The 17,534-nt window shown below is 40.3% G+C and overlaps 1 protein-coding gene across 3 annotated transcripts in view; it reads right to left on the bottom strand.

Annotated features, from left to right (window-relative positions):
- Positions 1 to 17,534, bottom strand: part of LOC114669326 (zinc finger protein OZF-like) — a 523,681-nt gene that overhangs the window by 338,617 nt on the left and 167,530 nt on the right. The gene's annotated exons all lie outside the window — the stretch shown is intronic.

Genomic DNA, 17,534 nt, shown 5'->3' with positions numbered 1-17,534 from the left:
GCTGACTGGAGTGTCATTCGATGTGGTTTCTTGCTGTTCGATGTGTTGTGTGTTCACAACTGCTCTTCTGCACACCTCGGTTGTATCAAATGCTTATTTCAGTTCCTGTTGCCTTTCTATCAGCTCAGACCAGTCTGGCCATTCTCCTCTGACCACTGGCATCAACAAGGCATTTGCCCATCTGCCATTCATTAGATATTTTCCCGTTTTCAGACCATTCCCTGTTAAACCCTAGAGATGGCTGTGTGTGAAAATCCCAGTAGAACAGTAGTTTGTGAAATACTCGGACCAGCCCGTCTGGCACCAACAGCCGTGCCACGTTCAGAGTCACTTCGGTCGCCTTTCTTGCCAATTCTGATGCTCAGTTTGAACTTCAGCAGGTTGTCTTGACAACATCTACAGGCCGAAATGCATCGAGTTGCTGCCCTGTGATTGGCTGCTCAGATGTGTGCTTTAACAGGTAGTTGAACATGTGTACCTAATAAAGTGGCCACTGAGTGTACACATATATATTTTATGTCTGTGTATTTAATAAGCTCTGTGCTCATTTTGATAGCCTGCTTATGAAACATTATTCTTTCATGAACAATATACATACACCGGCCAGTTTATTAGGTACACCTTGCTCGTACCTACTGGGTTGGAACCCCTTTTGCTTTCAGAACTTCCATAACTCTTCGTGGTTTAGATTCACCAAGGTGCTGCAAACATTCCTCAGGGATTGTGGTCCATATTGACATGATAGGATCATGCAGTTGCTGCAGATTTGTTGGCTGCACATCCATGATGTGAATCTCTCATTCCACCACATCCCAAAGGTGCTCTACTGGATTGAGGTCTGCTGACTGTGGAGGCCATTAGAGTCCAGTGAACTCCTTGTCATGTTCAAGAAACCAGTTTGAGATGATCTGAGCTTTGTGACATGGCGTGTTATCCTTGGAGCCATCAGAAGATGAGTACACTGCGGTCATAAAAGGATGGACATGGTCAGCAAAAAGACATGGGTAGGATGTGGCGTTTAGATGATGCTCAATTAGTAATAAGGGGTCCAAAGTGGGCCAAGAAAACATCAACCCACACTATTACACCAGCAATGCTTGGAGTTGCTGCCCTGTGATTGGCTGATTAGATATTTGGTTAAGACACAGTTGAACAGGTGTACCTGATAAAGTGGCCACTGAGTGTTCACATATTTTTATCTATATGCATTTTGTATTTAATAAGTTCTGCACTCATATAAACAGCCTGCTTATGAAAGATTAGACTTGAACATCTGAATCGGTGTTATCACTGCTGAATTGTTAGAAGAATATTATTTCCTTTATTACTGATATTTTAGTTCTATTACAAAGGCTAATAGTGAAATGAGGCATCAACGCTAAAGTGTTACATTAGACAGTGCTTTGCATTTAACTTTTAATCTTTCTATTTTATGCATGTTCTTTAATAAATAAATAAAACTGTTCTTATTAAATTGGTTCAGATTCATTCATTTATCTGGTCTCTTTGCGTCAGGTGGGTGGGATCAACTTAGGGTTGTGAAGAAAAACACAAAACACAGTTTAAGGGTTGGGGATTCCATCCCCGTGTACCGTAAAGCACAGTAAGACCTTGAGAGTTCGCTGTCATGGTCAGGTTTGGAAGATACAATTGACAGGGAATGGTGGTAACACGGAAGAATTTATGTGATGGAAGACTGAAGTAGGAATGCTGGGAGGATGACGTGGAGGACCTTGGGACAGTGGTGACGTCAGCTGTAAGCGACCGGAGGTGCAGTCATCAGGAGGTATTGGGATTACTGCGGAAGCAGCTCGGATGTCTGGACGAGGCATTTGAGACAAATTCAAGGTGCCGTGGGGTTTTGTTCTTCGTCTTCCCTGTTAAAATAAAGAGAGAGTTGTTAACTTACTGTCTTAGTCCCCCATGTTGTGTTTTCGCGCTGCTCATCGGGTCCTTTAACTGCTACCCTAATCGCTTGTGTGTGACAAGGGTTTCATTGAAAGGTAACCAGGGTTCTTCTTCCTCTTCTCCCACTTTTATCTGGGGTCGTTCTGTTTGATCAAACCTCTCCATTCTGCTCGGTCCTGCACCTCCTCGACTGTCAGACCCTTTTCTTTCAAATCTTCTCTTACTTTATCCATCATTCTTCACTCCAGCCTTCCTCGCTTTCTTCTTTCTCAATGTCCATCTCTCTTTTCTCCTCATCACAATTCCAGACCACTTCAGTCTGCTTTCCTGTCCTTTCTTAGATGTTGCCCACTTTTGTTGAACTTCTGATCGTCTCATTTCTGATTTTGTCCTTTTCTTGTAATTCCACACATCCATCACATCTTCTTCTTCTGCTCTTTCTTTAATGGTCATGTCTCAAGTTCATACATCATTGGTGGTCTTACCACTTGTATTGTTGTGTAATTTTGCCCTCATACAGCTGCCTTATGATGTCTTATCTGCATGTGGAGAGCTGCTTTATGCAGAGAGACTGACTAGCGCAGCACAAGCAGACCCAATGGTTAAGCTACACCTGTGCCAATCACCACAGTTGGTGCCCGCTCACCACAATGATTTTTATTTGGGGGTCGCCGTCAGCTGCTCCTGTGCGAACACGGCAGTCACCCACACAAGTATAGAAAAGTATATTCTTCAAGTTGATGATTTGCATATATGAAAATATGCATTATATTCTGGTGCACGTTGGTATAGTGAGGTTACTCCTCAATGGGGAATATACAGGCACACAGATCGAAGTATTACAATTTAATATTACTAATTCTAGATATAGTCACAGAACTCTCTAATTAAATAAATAAATAAAATTTGTAAAATAGTGTTAATAATATTTCTAAAAAAGACCTTTCATAACCCTAATAAAAACCATAAAATAATAAAACAATCTGGATATCTCCTATAAATTATACTTTAAATATGGTTTCTAAAAATAAGCTATATAAATAGTCTTAAAATATAAATACTAAAAAAATACACCATAAAGTCATAAGCTATATTTAAATATGATTATGGAACTACCAATAGGGTTAAGATCCAGCCCATTTTTAATGACTTAACATCAGGGCTGTCACTTAATATTAAGATTAGGGATAATACATTTTAACCTTAGGATTATAAATAGTGAGTCAAGAAAAGTCACAATTGATTTTAGCCTAAAAGAGCGGCCGGCCTGCCTCTCCTTTTACTTGCTTTGTTTTGAATTTCTGTGAATCGAGGACGTTGTGTTCTTTGAAGGAGGTGAGTTAATGAGCAGCGAGAGTCTACTTTAAGAACACAGCCGCCTGAAATAACAGAATAAACAAGTTTCCCTAAGCATTCAAGGCTTAATTATGGCAACACTATAGGCAAGCTTTCATATTATGGGATTAATAAAGTATCTATCTATCTATCTATCTATCTATCTATCTATCTATCTATCTATCTATCTATCTATCATATAGTACCTTTCACATCTATCTATCTATCTATCAGCACGTATACAGTACATATAGCAAGGAAAATAAGTATTGAACATGTCAATGTTTTTCTCAGTCAATATATTTCTAATGGGGCTGTTGACATGACATTTTCACCAGATGTCAGTAACAACCCACGTAATCCATACATACAAAGAAATCAAAACAAATAAGTCAATAAATTATGTGTAATAAAGTGGAATGACACGTGGAAAAAGTATTGGACACGTGCAGAAAAGGAGGTGCAAAAAGGCCTGGAAAGCCAAGAAATATGGAAAATTAAAATTTATGTATTAGCATAAATAGACATAAAAGCAATTAACAGCTTCTGAAGCATTAGATTTAGCATAATTTAGACATGACAAGCAAATAATTAAATAAGGACATTAGTCATATTGCATTTTCTAGTTAAGCTTGAAGCAAAATTACCAAATATTGGGAAAGGAAGGATAGAGCAGGAAGAGAATGACATACAGAAACTACCCGAGGACAACAGAAGGGGGAATAAGGAGAACACCTGCTGTCTGAAGGCTAGGAAGCAAGAAATGATACCAATGATGAAATTGAGAAAAATGGTCAGGGTAGGCACGTGAGAAACCAGCAGGAACAGTGAGCCTTTGTTGGTAATACATGAATACATGAATACACTAATTTTACTTTCCATACATTACATCATCTTGACCTCGTTGTAACAATGCCTTTGCTGTTTCTGCTGACTCACTTATTCCAGCTGGTTTCTCATGTACCTACCCTGACCATTTTTCTGTATTCCGTCATTGGTATCATTTCTTGCTTCCTGGCCTTCAGACAACAGGTGTTCTCTTTATTCCCCCTTCTGTTGTCCTCAAGTAGTTTCTGTGCGTCATTCTCTTCCTGCTCTATCCTTCCTTTCCCAATATTTGGTAATTTTGCTTCAAGCTTAACTAGAAAATGCAATATGACTAATGTCTTTATTTAACTATTTGCTTGAAATATCTTATTTGCTTGTCATGTCTAAATTATGCTAAATCTAATGCTTCAGAAGCTGCTAATTACTTTAAATAATAATAATTCATTACATTTATATAGTGCTTTTCTCAGTACTCAAAGCGCTATCCACACAGGGAGGAAGCGAACCCACAATCTTCCACAGTCTCCTTACTATAAAGCAGCAGCACTACCACCGTGCCGACAAATGTCTATTTATGCTAATACATAAATTTTTATTTTCCATATTTCTTGGCTTTCCAGGCCTTTTTGCACCTCCTTTTCTGCACGTGTCCAATACTTTTTCCACGTGTCATTCCACTTTATTACACATAGTTTATTGACTTATTTGTTTTGATTTCTTTGTATGTATGGATTACGTGGGTTGTTACTGACATCTGGTGAAAATGTCATGTCAACAGCCCCATTAGAAATATATTGACTGAGAATAATGTTGACACGTTCAATACTTATTTTCCCCACTGTATAGGTTACAGGTGCATTTAAGTTTATATGTAAGTACCTCTTTATGAATAATAATAAAGTTGTAGAAGAGTATACTAAACCAGTTTTAAACTACAGTCATATGAAAAAGTTTGTGAACCCCTCTCAGCCTGCATAATAATTGACTCTCCTTTCAACAATAAAGATAACAGTGGTCTGTCTTTCATTTCCTAGGAGTACTGCGGTGTTTTCCGAACAAAGATTTTTAGTGACGCAGTATTTAGTTGTATGAAATTAAATCAAATGTGACAAACTGGCTGTGCACAAATGTGGGTCCCTTTGTCATTGTGCTGATTTGAATGCCTGTCACTGCTCAATGCTGATTGGTTGATGAGCTCATTAAGCCTTGAACTTCATAGACCGGTGTGTCCATCATGAGATATAAAGGGATTTAAGGTGGTCAATTACAAGTTGTGCTTCCTTCCCTTTGACGCTCCTCTGAAGAGTGACAGACAGCATGGGATCCTCAAAGCAACTCTCCAAAGATCTGAAAACAAAGATTGTTCAGTCTCATGGTTTAGGGGAAGGCTACACAAAGCCATCTGAGAGGTTTATACTGTCAGTTTCAACTGTAAGGAATGGAATCAGGAAATGGAAGGCCACAGGCACAGTGGCTGTTAAACCAGCATGTCTGGCAGGCCAAGAAAAATACAGGAGCGGCATATGAGCAGGATTGTGAGAATAGTGACAGACAACCCACAGATTACCTCCAAAGACCTGCAAGAACATCTGGCTGCAGATGGTGTATGCTTTCCTCTGCATGTCCTGGAGTACAAAAGAAACAGCATACAGCAACACGTGGGGGACTGACAAGATTGTGGGGGAAAAAAACACGCGGTTGTATGGAATTTAAAAAAAAACACAAAGCTAACCTTTACAAATATCATAAATTACACCGGCTGTTACAGACTGAAATCAAATGTATCTTTTTACTCTAAAATAGTAAAAATAAGAACACTTCACTTCTCAAAAGGGAGTCATACAGGATCGAACTCGTGACCTTCTGATTACCAGTCAGCAACTGATACTATTGCACCACAGCGGCAGTCACAGTAAATGAGTGTCAATGTCGTACACTAAGGCGGCTTTTTTTGGTGGCAGCTTTTTTTTTTGGTACCTTTTGTGAAAGTATTTCTTTGATATTTGGACTTCAGGCTTCATACATTATATAGTTTACGCCTACATTTTGTCATTTATTACTAGAATATAAAAAACGTTTCTGTTTTAAAAATGTGTTTACACAGATTACTGCAGAAACGCGACACACATGAAATGCGTGTATTCCAAATAATGATCTATTATTTCCACTCTAAAACTCAACTTCAATCCCAGATAATCAAATCAAGGCAAGGCATGAGCTGGGAGAAGTTCATGCACGTTCTAAGTCGGTGAGGGGATGGAATAGCTGGCTGCTAGCAGCTTGTGTTTATCAGTACATTTAGATGACAAAAGACGCTGGCGGAGAGGTGCAAACGGATTTAAGACGCAATTTAAGGTGGGATGGATCTACGAGTTTCTTCGTAGGCTCTGGTAATTCTAGTGTTAAAAGGAAGTTCAGCCAATGAGAAACAAAAATCCAAAGAATTAAGAGGGGTTCCCAAACTTTTTCATATGACTGTATCTAACATCATACCCTCAAAATATCTGTCATTCTGTCACTGGCTAGTTTTGAAGAATTGTCACTATTAAGGTAAGGCAAATTGCTTTCTTCTGCACACACGTTCCACACTAGTCCATACTCAGCTCTTCTGCTCCTACAAATGTTCACCAGCCACCCTCCATCATCACCTGCAGTTTACAGGAGAAGAGTAAACCAGGGATGAGTGCGCTTGTGTGTGTCTGTGGCTGGCAGTGAGTAGTAAAAGATGGCACCTAAATACATCAACGTAATACTGACAGGTGTTTTGTACCAATCGGCATTGAGTGTTTGGTGGAGGTGCCACCTGTGTGCCTCTGATGTATCTGAATTCACAGAAGTTCCACCCTCTATGCTCTACCTGATTCGTCAGTTTGAGAGGCAGTGGCCATCTGGGATCCAGACTTTGGTGACAATCCTATTGAACAGGGAGGCCATCTTGGCTGTAGTCAGACAGGGAAGTCCATCTTGGATGACAGAAGCCATGGAAGCAGATCTAATCTAAGAAGAGAGGTGGTCACTTATGGGGTGGATCTGGCATGACAGTTACAGGAGGCCAGAGCTGGTGACAGGTCGGGAAAAATGATGGACAAGAAGGCAGTGGAGGGAATCAGTGACACTGCGAAAGAGCCTGGCTCACACTCACACACTCACCTGCATCCTTTATCTCACATATGCAAGTCCATCTGCATCCATCACACATAACCAATCCCTCCTTTGTTATTATTATTATTATTCACTAAGAAGGAAATCAAGTTTAGTTTACCCAAAAAGGTATAACTTTGAGAAAAGGCTTCAAGCAGAGCTTCTGATGGCGTCATCTTCACTTTCAGAGATCCACACTTCAGTCTGTGCTAAGCATTAAATAAATGTCACCACTTAACTTGGAAAAAAATATTGAAGTTATGAATAAAGCAGAAGAGAGAAAACTGCAGTGACAAATCGACACTCATGTTCTTAGTTCTTAGATGGATTATCGCATTTGAAAGAAGAAATCCTGCTGACGTTTGAAAGATTAAAAACAAAGAAAAATAAACTTCTGAGAAGGACTCAACACCGCAGTGAAACGACAACAACCCAAATGGCTTCGTGGCTGCCTACTGTTCATGCGTTTGCATTTCACTGAATTATGAAAATCGGTTTTCTTGGGTTCAGAACAGGGATGAGCACAGAAAACTGGTCTGGACTGGTTGAATCAGCTTAGAAGAAGCATCGGTGGGTACCTCAGCATCCAAACACCAACCTAACACGTTTGTTTCGATGTGATTAATGGAGGGAGGTCTTACGTTTGTAACATGGTGTGGATACAACATCTACCTTTTCTAGTTCATCAAGCATAAATACACCACGTCTGCAGACACCGAGTGGGCTTATTGTGCCAGGCGTTACAAATGTGGCTGTCTGTGAGTGGCAGTTCAGGGTGATGTTTGTAGATGGCTCAGACACAGGAAGGCAGAGGGTGATGGTGCGAGGAACCTCATCAGAATTGGCCGATGTTAAGAGTGGTGACCAGCAGGGGTCAGTGCTAGGGCCGCTGCTATTTTTAATATATATAAATGATATGGATAGGGATATAAGTAACAAGCTGGTGAAATTTGCAGATGATACCAAGATAGGTGGATTAGCAGATAATCTGGAATCCGTTATATCATCACAGAAGGACTTGGATAGCAGACAGGCTTTGGCAGATTTGTGGCAGATGAAATTTAATGTCAGTAAATGTAAAGAATTACACATAGGAAGTAAAAATGTTAGGTTTGAATACACAATGGGTGGTCAGAAAATCGAGAGTACACCTTATGAGAAGGATTTAGGAGTCATAGTGGACTCTAAGCTATCGACTTCCAGCCAGTGTTCAGAAGCCACTAAGAAGGCTAACAGAATGTCAGGTTATATAGCGCCTTGATGTGTGGAGTACAAGTCACAGGAGGTTCTGCTCAAGCTTTATAACACACTGGTGAGGCCTCATCTGGAGTCCTGTGGAGTCCAGGCTACAGAAAGGACATAGCAGCTCTAGAAAAGGTCCAGAGACGAGCGACTAGGCTGATTCCAGGACTACAGAAGATGAGTTAGGATGAAAGATTAAAAGAGCTGAGCATTCAAAGAGATGAGGAGGGGACCTGAGTGAAGTGTTTAAAATGATGAAGGGAATTAGTCCAGTGGATCGAGACGGTGATTTTAAAACGAGTTTATCAAGAGCACGAGGACACAGTTGGAAACTTGTTAAGGGGAAATTTCGCACAAACATTAGGAAGATTTTCTTCACATAAAGGACAATAGACACTTAAATAAGCGACCAAGTTGTGTGGTAGACAGTAAGACTTTAGGGACTTTTAAAACTTGACTTGATGTTTTTTTGGAAGAAATAAGTGGATAGGACTGGTGAGCTTTGTTGGGCTGAATGGCCTGTTCTCGTCTAAAGTGTTTTAAAGTTCTGGTGTTCTGGTCTGCAATGGCAGATGCTGGAAAAACAAGGATGAGATCCATCGAGGTCTGAGTCCAGTTAAACACAGCTCTGCCCATCCTGAGATTGATAACGTTAGATGAGCCACTAAACAAGCGCCAGTCAATGCATCTCTGAAACGGGTTTGAACAACATGGAACACAACACGGGTGACACCATGAGATTTACTGTGAGGGGCAGGCATGACTGTGGGACGTCTGAGTGAATAAACGCAGGCATTGAGCTTGAAAGATCTTTTACTGTCAGTGTTTCTAGTTTTAAAATATTTGTGATTTTTTGTTTCTTTTTTTTTTATCATTTTCTAGTTTTATTTAGTTAGATTTTCATTCTATTTAGTTTTAGTTTTTCAACAACTTACTTTTAATTAGTTGTATTTTACAAGTTTTGCTTTACTTACCAAAATGTCCGCACAAGCACTGCTTTGCAAGTTTCCAAGTTTCTTTCCAGCTGTCAAATTGTGCGTCATTCATGTTGTATTAATGTGACTTTCAGTGACAACTCAGGTGTCTCCTGATAAAGTGACAGTTCATGGCTTCCAGTGTCATCAGAAAATTCAGAAAGCAAACGGCTGGTGTGCTCTGCTGTCACTTTAACCTGTGATACGTAAAGCAAATGTGTGATTCCTTTTGCAAGCTGTAAGATCATCATACAAACATACACACACATTTTTATATTTATTTTTAATATTCGCTAATACCGACTGTAGGAGAGGAAACTGAAGGACTTCATCTAGTTGTGTAGGAAAAACAGGCATCTACCTTTTAATGATCCAAGAGGACATTGGGAAGAAGATCTCTTAATCAATATATCAGAAAAGAAGTGGAAGGTAGCAATGCAGAGAATTCACTTGAGCTCCATATGCGCAAAGCATAGAATTATTCAACTAAAAATTATATATCGAGCTCATCTGTCTCGCTTAAAACTGTCCAAAATGTTTCCAGGGCAGGATCCAACCTGCGAACGCTGCAACCAAGCTCCTGCCTCACTGGGTCACATGTTCTGGGCCTGCACCAAACTAACATCATTTTGGACCAAAATTTTTAAGTGCCTCTCAGACAGCCTTGGGGTCACAATCCCTCCTAACCCATTAACAGCTGTGTTCGGTGTTCTTCCAGACGGACTTGAAGTGGAGAAGGACAAGCAAACGGTGATTGTATTCACTACACTTTTGGCTCGCAGAATTATTCTGTTAAATTGGAAGAATCCTAACTCTCCTTTGATAAGTCGGTGGGAAACCGATGTTTTATATTATTTGAAATTGGAAAAAATCAAATTCTCAGAGGATCTGTACAAAATTTTTTCAAAACCTGGCAGGATCTAATCAATATTTTTTTAGAATAAGAGAAATAACTCTTTAACTCCCTTCTCCATCTCTTATTTACATAGATATTTATTTCTCCCTTTCTTTTGTTTAATGTTGCCTTATTAAAAAGCCCTAAGCAATTCTCCTTTGGCTAAGCTCTCCTTCTCAGGGGTGGGGTTTGATTTGTTTTCAATTTTGTTGGGTTATTAATTGATCTGTTTGTATGGAATGATTACAATGAAAATTAATAAAATAAAAAAAAAAAAAAAAAAAAGGAATAACAGGCATCCCTAGCACACTGTCAATTGAAACACTTGGAGAGTAGATTTCGGAAGCAAACTTTAATATAACATAGATGTGTACATATGTGTGGTCTACAATAAAAAAGCTAAAAGTAAACTATTATTAATACTCAAATTACAGATAACATGATGCAAACTCTTAAAACAAGTACAGGTGGTACCCCACAATTCGACCCTAATTCGTTGCTGGACTAGGGTCGAATTGTGAAACGGTTGAATTGCGAGACACCATTTCCCATACAAGTCTATGGGAATTCAATTAATTGGTTGCAGGGCCAAGAAAAAACCCCACTTAATTGTAACAAAAAGATTCAAAGATTTTTGTGCGACGCACAGAGAGATAGAGGAGTTACACGAAAAGCTTCTATCTACTTTAAATAAGGAGGGAACGATTAAGAAACAGAAAAAGACATTCGCAGAAAAGTCTAAGAAATGGAATGAATTTGCTGTCGCTACTACGGCATGGCTGAAAGATGCAAATAGACTGCTAACACACACATCTGATGAACAGCTAGTTAATCAATTAGAAGAGATGCAATTACAAGAACGAGATCGCTCACCAACCAACTCACCACCAACTCATGTTTTCTACATCGCATTTGACGTTTTGCCTCTCTCAACCTGCACGCTACACAGAGCACGTGCAGGTCAAATTGCGAGTCGACCTCCCAGCAAATTCAACCGTCGAATTACGGGACGGACGAATTGCGGGAGGTCGAATTGCGATGTACCACCTGTATTATTAATCGCACAGTTGCAATACTCAAATTAGTCACTAGATGCCACTATTGTTACTAACGATGCTACTGAGACGCGTGTTACAAGATGAATTAAATTACAAACGCAAATACAAACAATTTAACACAAACAAGAATGGATGAACAGAACTTACATTGCTCGATTCGTAAGGAACTCTCTACCAATTTGACCCTGCAACTAATGTTTGAAAACCAACAGCTTGTTCTTCTGTTTCCTTTTCTGCTACCCACAATCCTTTGCTCCGCTGAAAGCAGCCTCTAAGTCCCAATAAAAAACCAATAAAGCAGCAGCTCTCCACCTAACGTGCGAAACGTGAAGTATCGGTGATAAAACATGTTTAGAAATGAACGAGAGGGGAATTAGATAGATAGATAGATAGATAGATAGATAGATAGATAGATAGATAGATAGATAGATAGATAGATAGATAGATAGATAGATAGATAGATAGATAGATAGATAGATAGAGCCTTTCCTATCTATCTATCTATCTATCTATCTATTATATAGTGCCTTTCATATCTATCTATCTAATAGACAGATAGATTGATAGATAGACAGAATGAGTGGCACTATATAATAGATAGATAGATAGATAGATAGATAGATAGATAGATAGATAGATAGATAGATAGATAGATAGATAGATAGATAGATAGAGCCTTTGACCTATCTATCTATCTATCTATCTATTATATAGTGCCTTTCATATCTATCTATCTAATAGACAGATAGATTGATAGATAGACAGAATGAGTGGCACTATATAATAGATAGATAGATAGATAGATAGATAGATAGATAGATAGATAGATAGATAGATAGATAGATAGATAGATAGATAGATAGATAGATAGATAGATAGATAGATAGATAGTGTGGACGAAAAAGGCACACTGAAAAGCAGACAGATAATATTTTCTAAATTCTCCTGTTTATTTATTTGGAGTCGCAGTAAGTAGAGATTCAAAAGAGTATAACTTATTGCCGCAAAGCTCAATTGAACCCTGATTAAAAGCCAGGAGGGGTTTTTTATACTTCAGCATCTCATGATTAATAAGACAGAAAGAACATCCTTATCAAACCAGTAAAGTTAAACAATATGTCTGTTGAGCTAAGCATTATCTGTGTTTTGGAAGCTAAGCACAGGAGAGACGCCTTTGCATAAACTACATGTGCAGTTCTGCAGCCTTGTGACCTTGTCCCTGAAACATTCACTCTGAGAAAGGGAAAAACAAGAAACAGCTTACATTTTATTCATGTGCACACTATTTCTCCTGAACCCTGGAATAATATATTTTTGTTAGTTCATAAGCCAAAGCGTCTCTCACTGGCAAGTTACAAAATAGTTATTATAAAAATTCTAATTTACTAAACACACAAAATACATGGTGCTGAGGAGAACATTCTTCTTCTACATTCCCCCCTTTTTGAACCAACAAAAATATGGGTGACATAGGAGTAACAAGGGAGAGAGTAGGAGAAGGGGAAGGAGTGGAAGGAAAGGAGGAAGAAATGGGAAGCATGCATTCTTCGTGTAACATATAAGCCTTGGCCACGGAGGCAGTGAAATACTGGGACACAATAGATCTAATTAGGGGGACTCTACAGCAGGCCACAAGCAACAGAATGATAAAAGCAACGGCCAGTGAAATAAAAACTGACCTGAGCCATCAGCCCCAGGGGCTAGAAATGCCAGAAGTGGTAGCTAATTTATTTGAAAGGGCAGTTAAACCTGGCAAAGCACGGTGATTGATCCATCGGGAGCCGTATTATTAGGGATGTAAGTGCAGCACACATCACCAAACATAGCACATACACCCCCCTTTTCAGCAAGGAGCATATCTAATGCTAATCGATTTTGCCAAGTCATAAGGGATGTTCTATCAAGCTGTTCATGTATCCCTTCAACAGCCTCTTTAGTAAAATTCAGGAAACGCTGTTGGTTGTAATATAAGTAATTAATCTAATCTACATTTTTATTTATTGTAACTTGGGGGAAAATAGACTCAAATCCGGCAGCAACTTGATCTCGCGCTTGAAATTTATCAGGGACTCCACAAGGGACACCAATGGAATCAAAGTAAATGCCAGGGCCGTGAAGAGAGAATGTGGAGGGGTCAGCAGAGCGGGGTCGACGACGTCGGCCAGAGCTGGACGACATGCGAGGAGAATTCAAAGGGAGGAGGCGGAAAGGCATATCAAGTTGGGTTAATGCGCATGTGCCAGTCCAAACAGGGGGAAGAATATCAAGTAATTTTAATGTACTGCACATCCACCAAATATCAGCACGCGGAGTGGACTGTGTCAACAGGAAAAGTGATAATGTAGAATTAAATGAGGTGGAGTTAACCTGGAAAGTCTGGGAACAGAAGGAAGAAGGGATATGACCAACATCAGTACCTCGGAAGGGGGAACTATAATTACTAGAGAAGCAGGTATAATCGCCTTCATGAGACTGGAACATCGGGGGAGTCATTTGAGGAGTGGGGGGGGAAGAGGAGAGAAAGTGTAATGCAGTTAGAGTCTTTTGGTGTGGATGGAGAGGTAAAAAGGGCAAGGAGACAAGGAAGACCAACAGGGTCAGAAATATTAGAAAGAGGGAAAGGGACAGTAGCCAAATGTGGCCTGGCCGTAGCACAGGCGTAGCAATCAGATTGATTTACTTACTTAGCCGAATATAATACCCACAGTAACCAACGGTTCTGATCGCCATAGCCAGTTTCAATTGAAAAAGTGGATGAGAGGGTGGAAATATTCATAATCTTAACAGAAGAAAAGTCTGGACCAGAAGTTGGGGTGACAGGTGTGTGTGCAGGAGAATGAGAGGTGTTAGTAACAGGATTGTCAATCTTAATTAGAAATCTCCCTAAAGGGTCTGTTCCAGATACATATGCCCCTAATATATAGGTTCCTGAGTCATGTAAAGAGGAGTTCTTCAAAATGATGATCAAGGGGTTACAATGGTTGTCAACACATTTATGAGAAGCATGTCCTTTTATGATTTTTCAAACCGTATTTTTGGGCCTCAAAACGTTGAGAACCCCAGTCCTCAGTTCCAGTGTTAGCAAAAACCCATTGCCAGGTGTCACAGTTACTTCCCCAATAATACTTCGTAACAGTCATACACACGTATTTGTCAGACCAGGTCCACTGGGCTTGTCGACCAGTCCCACAGTTGATAATAGAGCAGAAATCAACCTGCACTGATGTGGTGATTCCTAACAGGAAAGTCAAGGTGACCAGGGCAGTAGACAAGGGAAAAGAAAGCATAGTAGCACAGCAATCAAGGGTGCCATCTCTTGCAATGTGAGGCGTGAATCCAGGCGGGCAATCCTTCCATTTTCACTGCATGTGGTGTGGATAGAAGAACTTGGAACGGTCCTCTCCACCTCGGCTGATGCCAATGTTTCCTCCGAGTGTCATGGACGAGGATCCAAGTGCCTAAGGGAATCGGCGTGTCTTTAGATGGAAGACTAGTCCTCCAGGCCTGGTTAACCTGCTCGTGGACTTCTTTCAGAGAAGCTCGGAGACCTGTAAGACAAGAGAGAAGATCATTGTCCACAGTATGCAGGTTAACATTTCGCATAACCATGCCCACAGGCATGGGTGTCCGGTCAGAATTTCAAACGGCGACAGTCCTAATTGCCGGTGTGTTCTTGCCCTCAATCTCATTAAGGCCAGAGGCAAAGTGTCTGGCCAGGATAAATTTGTCTGCTCACAGATTTTGGCTAATTTAGATGTTAGGGTGCCATTGTCAGTTTGCAATTTCTGTGGTATGCCCCACCTAGGAATAATTTCTTTGATTAAAGCTTAGGCTACAGTTTTAGCATCAGCGTGTTTAGAAGGAAAAGCTTCCACCCATCGGGAGAACACATCAACAATTACTAGACAATAACGGTAACCTTTAGACGGAGTTAGTTCAATGAAATCCATTTGGAGGTGTTCAAACAGACCCATTGGATTAGGTGTAACGGCGGGACTTACCTGGACTTACCTGGGTGCCCTTTCCTACATTAGACTTTTGACATAATGCACACTGCCTGCAGCTGCTCTGCATATGTAGAAAAGCCTGCAGCTTCCCAGTGTTTTTCAACATCCTGAATCATGGCGTCCCTTCCAGCATGGTCTAGACCATGAGCGATTTTTGCCATACCTGGGAAAGAAGCCTTTGGGAGGAAAGGTTTGTTAGTTTGCCTATGGGTCCAGACTCCATCAGAGAGGGACCATTCTTTGGACCATTTTCTTTTTCTCTGTCCGTGGCTGCACTCTGTAAAGAAACAAGTTGATTATCAGGGTCCTGGTTATTTCTCTGTTGGAATAAAGAAATTGGTGTATTATTATATGCAGCCTGTTTAGCAAAGTGATCAGCTAATTCGTTTCCTTTGCTGACAGGATCTTGTTTTCCTATGTGAGCTTGACATTTAACAATCGCTAACTTTGATGGTTTAGTTATAGCTATTAAGAGGGATTCAATCAGTTTTTGATGTTGGATCGGTTTGCCAGCGCTGGTCTTAAATCCTCTACTAAAATAGAACGAACGGTGTGAGGTACCTTTACTGTTAGGGGGCTCATGAGCACTTTGTTTGTCTGTATGTGGTTGCGTTAAAACTGCATTCATTAATCCCCCCTTTTTCGTCCACGAACACAGTGAATGGACGAGAATATGGTCAGTGAGAGTAATGCATTTTTATTTTATTTTATTTTTTTTTTATTTTTTTTTTTTTTTAAATCACATAGAGCCTTGTCAGCCTGCTATATCACTGCATGCAGCCAGATCGCAGTGTTAGCTAGATTTTGTAAAGGCTGTGCTCCTCCTGAAAAACTTACAATCAAACAACTTCTCAGGCCGCAAGCTGGTACTACTTTTAAATAAGGAATTCATCCTACCATGGTGCCATACATGCTAGCCTCCAGATCATGGAAAAGTCTGAGGCGGAACCGGGTCAGCGACAACAAGGAAACACTAATTTCCGTGGCGACCCAAATGCCAACTGTAAACAAAGATAATCCATCTCGGGAAACACACAGCACAACTCCACAACAAGAAAACATTCCCACCAAAAGCTATGCAGCCACAGAGAAATATGCTGACTTAACCTGTTGTTTTGTGACCGGTCTTGGAAGGTTTTGAATGATGGTTAAACGGCCGTTAGAGAGAGCTCTTGTATCGCAAGAAATGTCATGACCTAAATATTTAACGATAGCTTGAAGTAACTGCAGTTTTTTTTTTTTTTTTTCTTCAACACTTTTTTATGGCCATTTTCACCTAAAAAGAATAGCAATTTTCTGAGTATCATGTGCACTTGTTGTTTATTTATTTTTCTTTTCTTTTTTCTTATCTATATACTGTATCAATTTATTATCTTTTTCTGGCCAAAACCATAAACACAAGGGGCTTCAGTATATCCCTGAGGCATGACGGTCCAGGTCCATCGGCGGTTTTGAAAGGTAAAAGCAAACCAGAATTGAGAATCAGGGTGCACGGGAAATGGAAAAGAAAGCGTTAGCAAGGTCAAGAACAGAGAAGTACCGGTCGGACGGGGGCATCGTGGAAAGAATAGTGGAAGGATTAGGAACAATAGGTGTTCTAGGAAAAAAACCGCAGAGTTAACTTGTCATAAGACCCGTCAGCCTTTTTTTTACAGGAAAAAATGGGGGAGTTGACTGGAGAGTATGTAATTGGAATAATCGCTCCTCGCCTCACGAGATCAGAATGTACGGCGGCGATGCCAGCCTCTGCCTCTGGAGACAGAGGATCCTGGACATGGTACGGGCGGAAGGAAGATTTTGAGAAAATCACCAGTGGCTCAGTGTGCTATCCTTCCATAATCAATTTTTCCCTTGGGACCACAGTGCTAAGGAAACATGGGGAACCGAATCTCCTAAATAGAAAACGCTTTGTGAATATGTGAGGTGCACTGAAGCAACTGCTTTTAGTAGACAACAAAAATACATGGAATGTGCAAAGTTTCAGGGCATGTGCTGGAAGAAAGAAAAGATTCTAACCAAGGTGTGTCAACTTCAGTAGGGAAATACTGGGCAGTACAAGGCAGGGTGTCCGGGACTTGTAAGTGAGGAAAATAGGCATGAGGGGAAAGAATGAAGGGCTTTCAAGAGGAAGGTGTGCAGGGAGATG

Source organism: Erpetoichthys calabaricus, assembly GCF_900747795.2.
Source record: "Erpetoichthys calabaricus chromosome 1 unlocalized genomic scaffold, fErpCal1.3 SUPER_1_unloc_22, whole genome shotgun sequence".
NCBI classification, from domain to species: domain Eukaryota; kingdom Metazoa; phylum Chordata; class Cladistia; order Polypteriformes; family Polypteridae; genus Erpetoichthys; species Erpetoichthys calabaricus.
The sequence above is the reverse complement of the archived record's forward strand: the minus strand, read 5'-3'. Positions and strand labels throughout refer to the sequence as shown.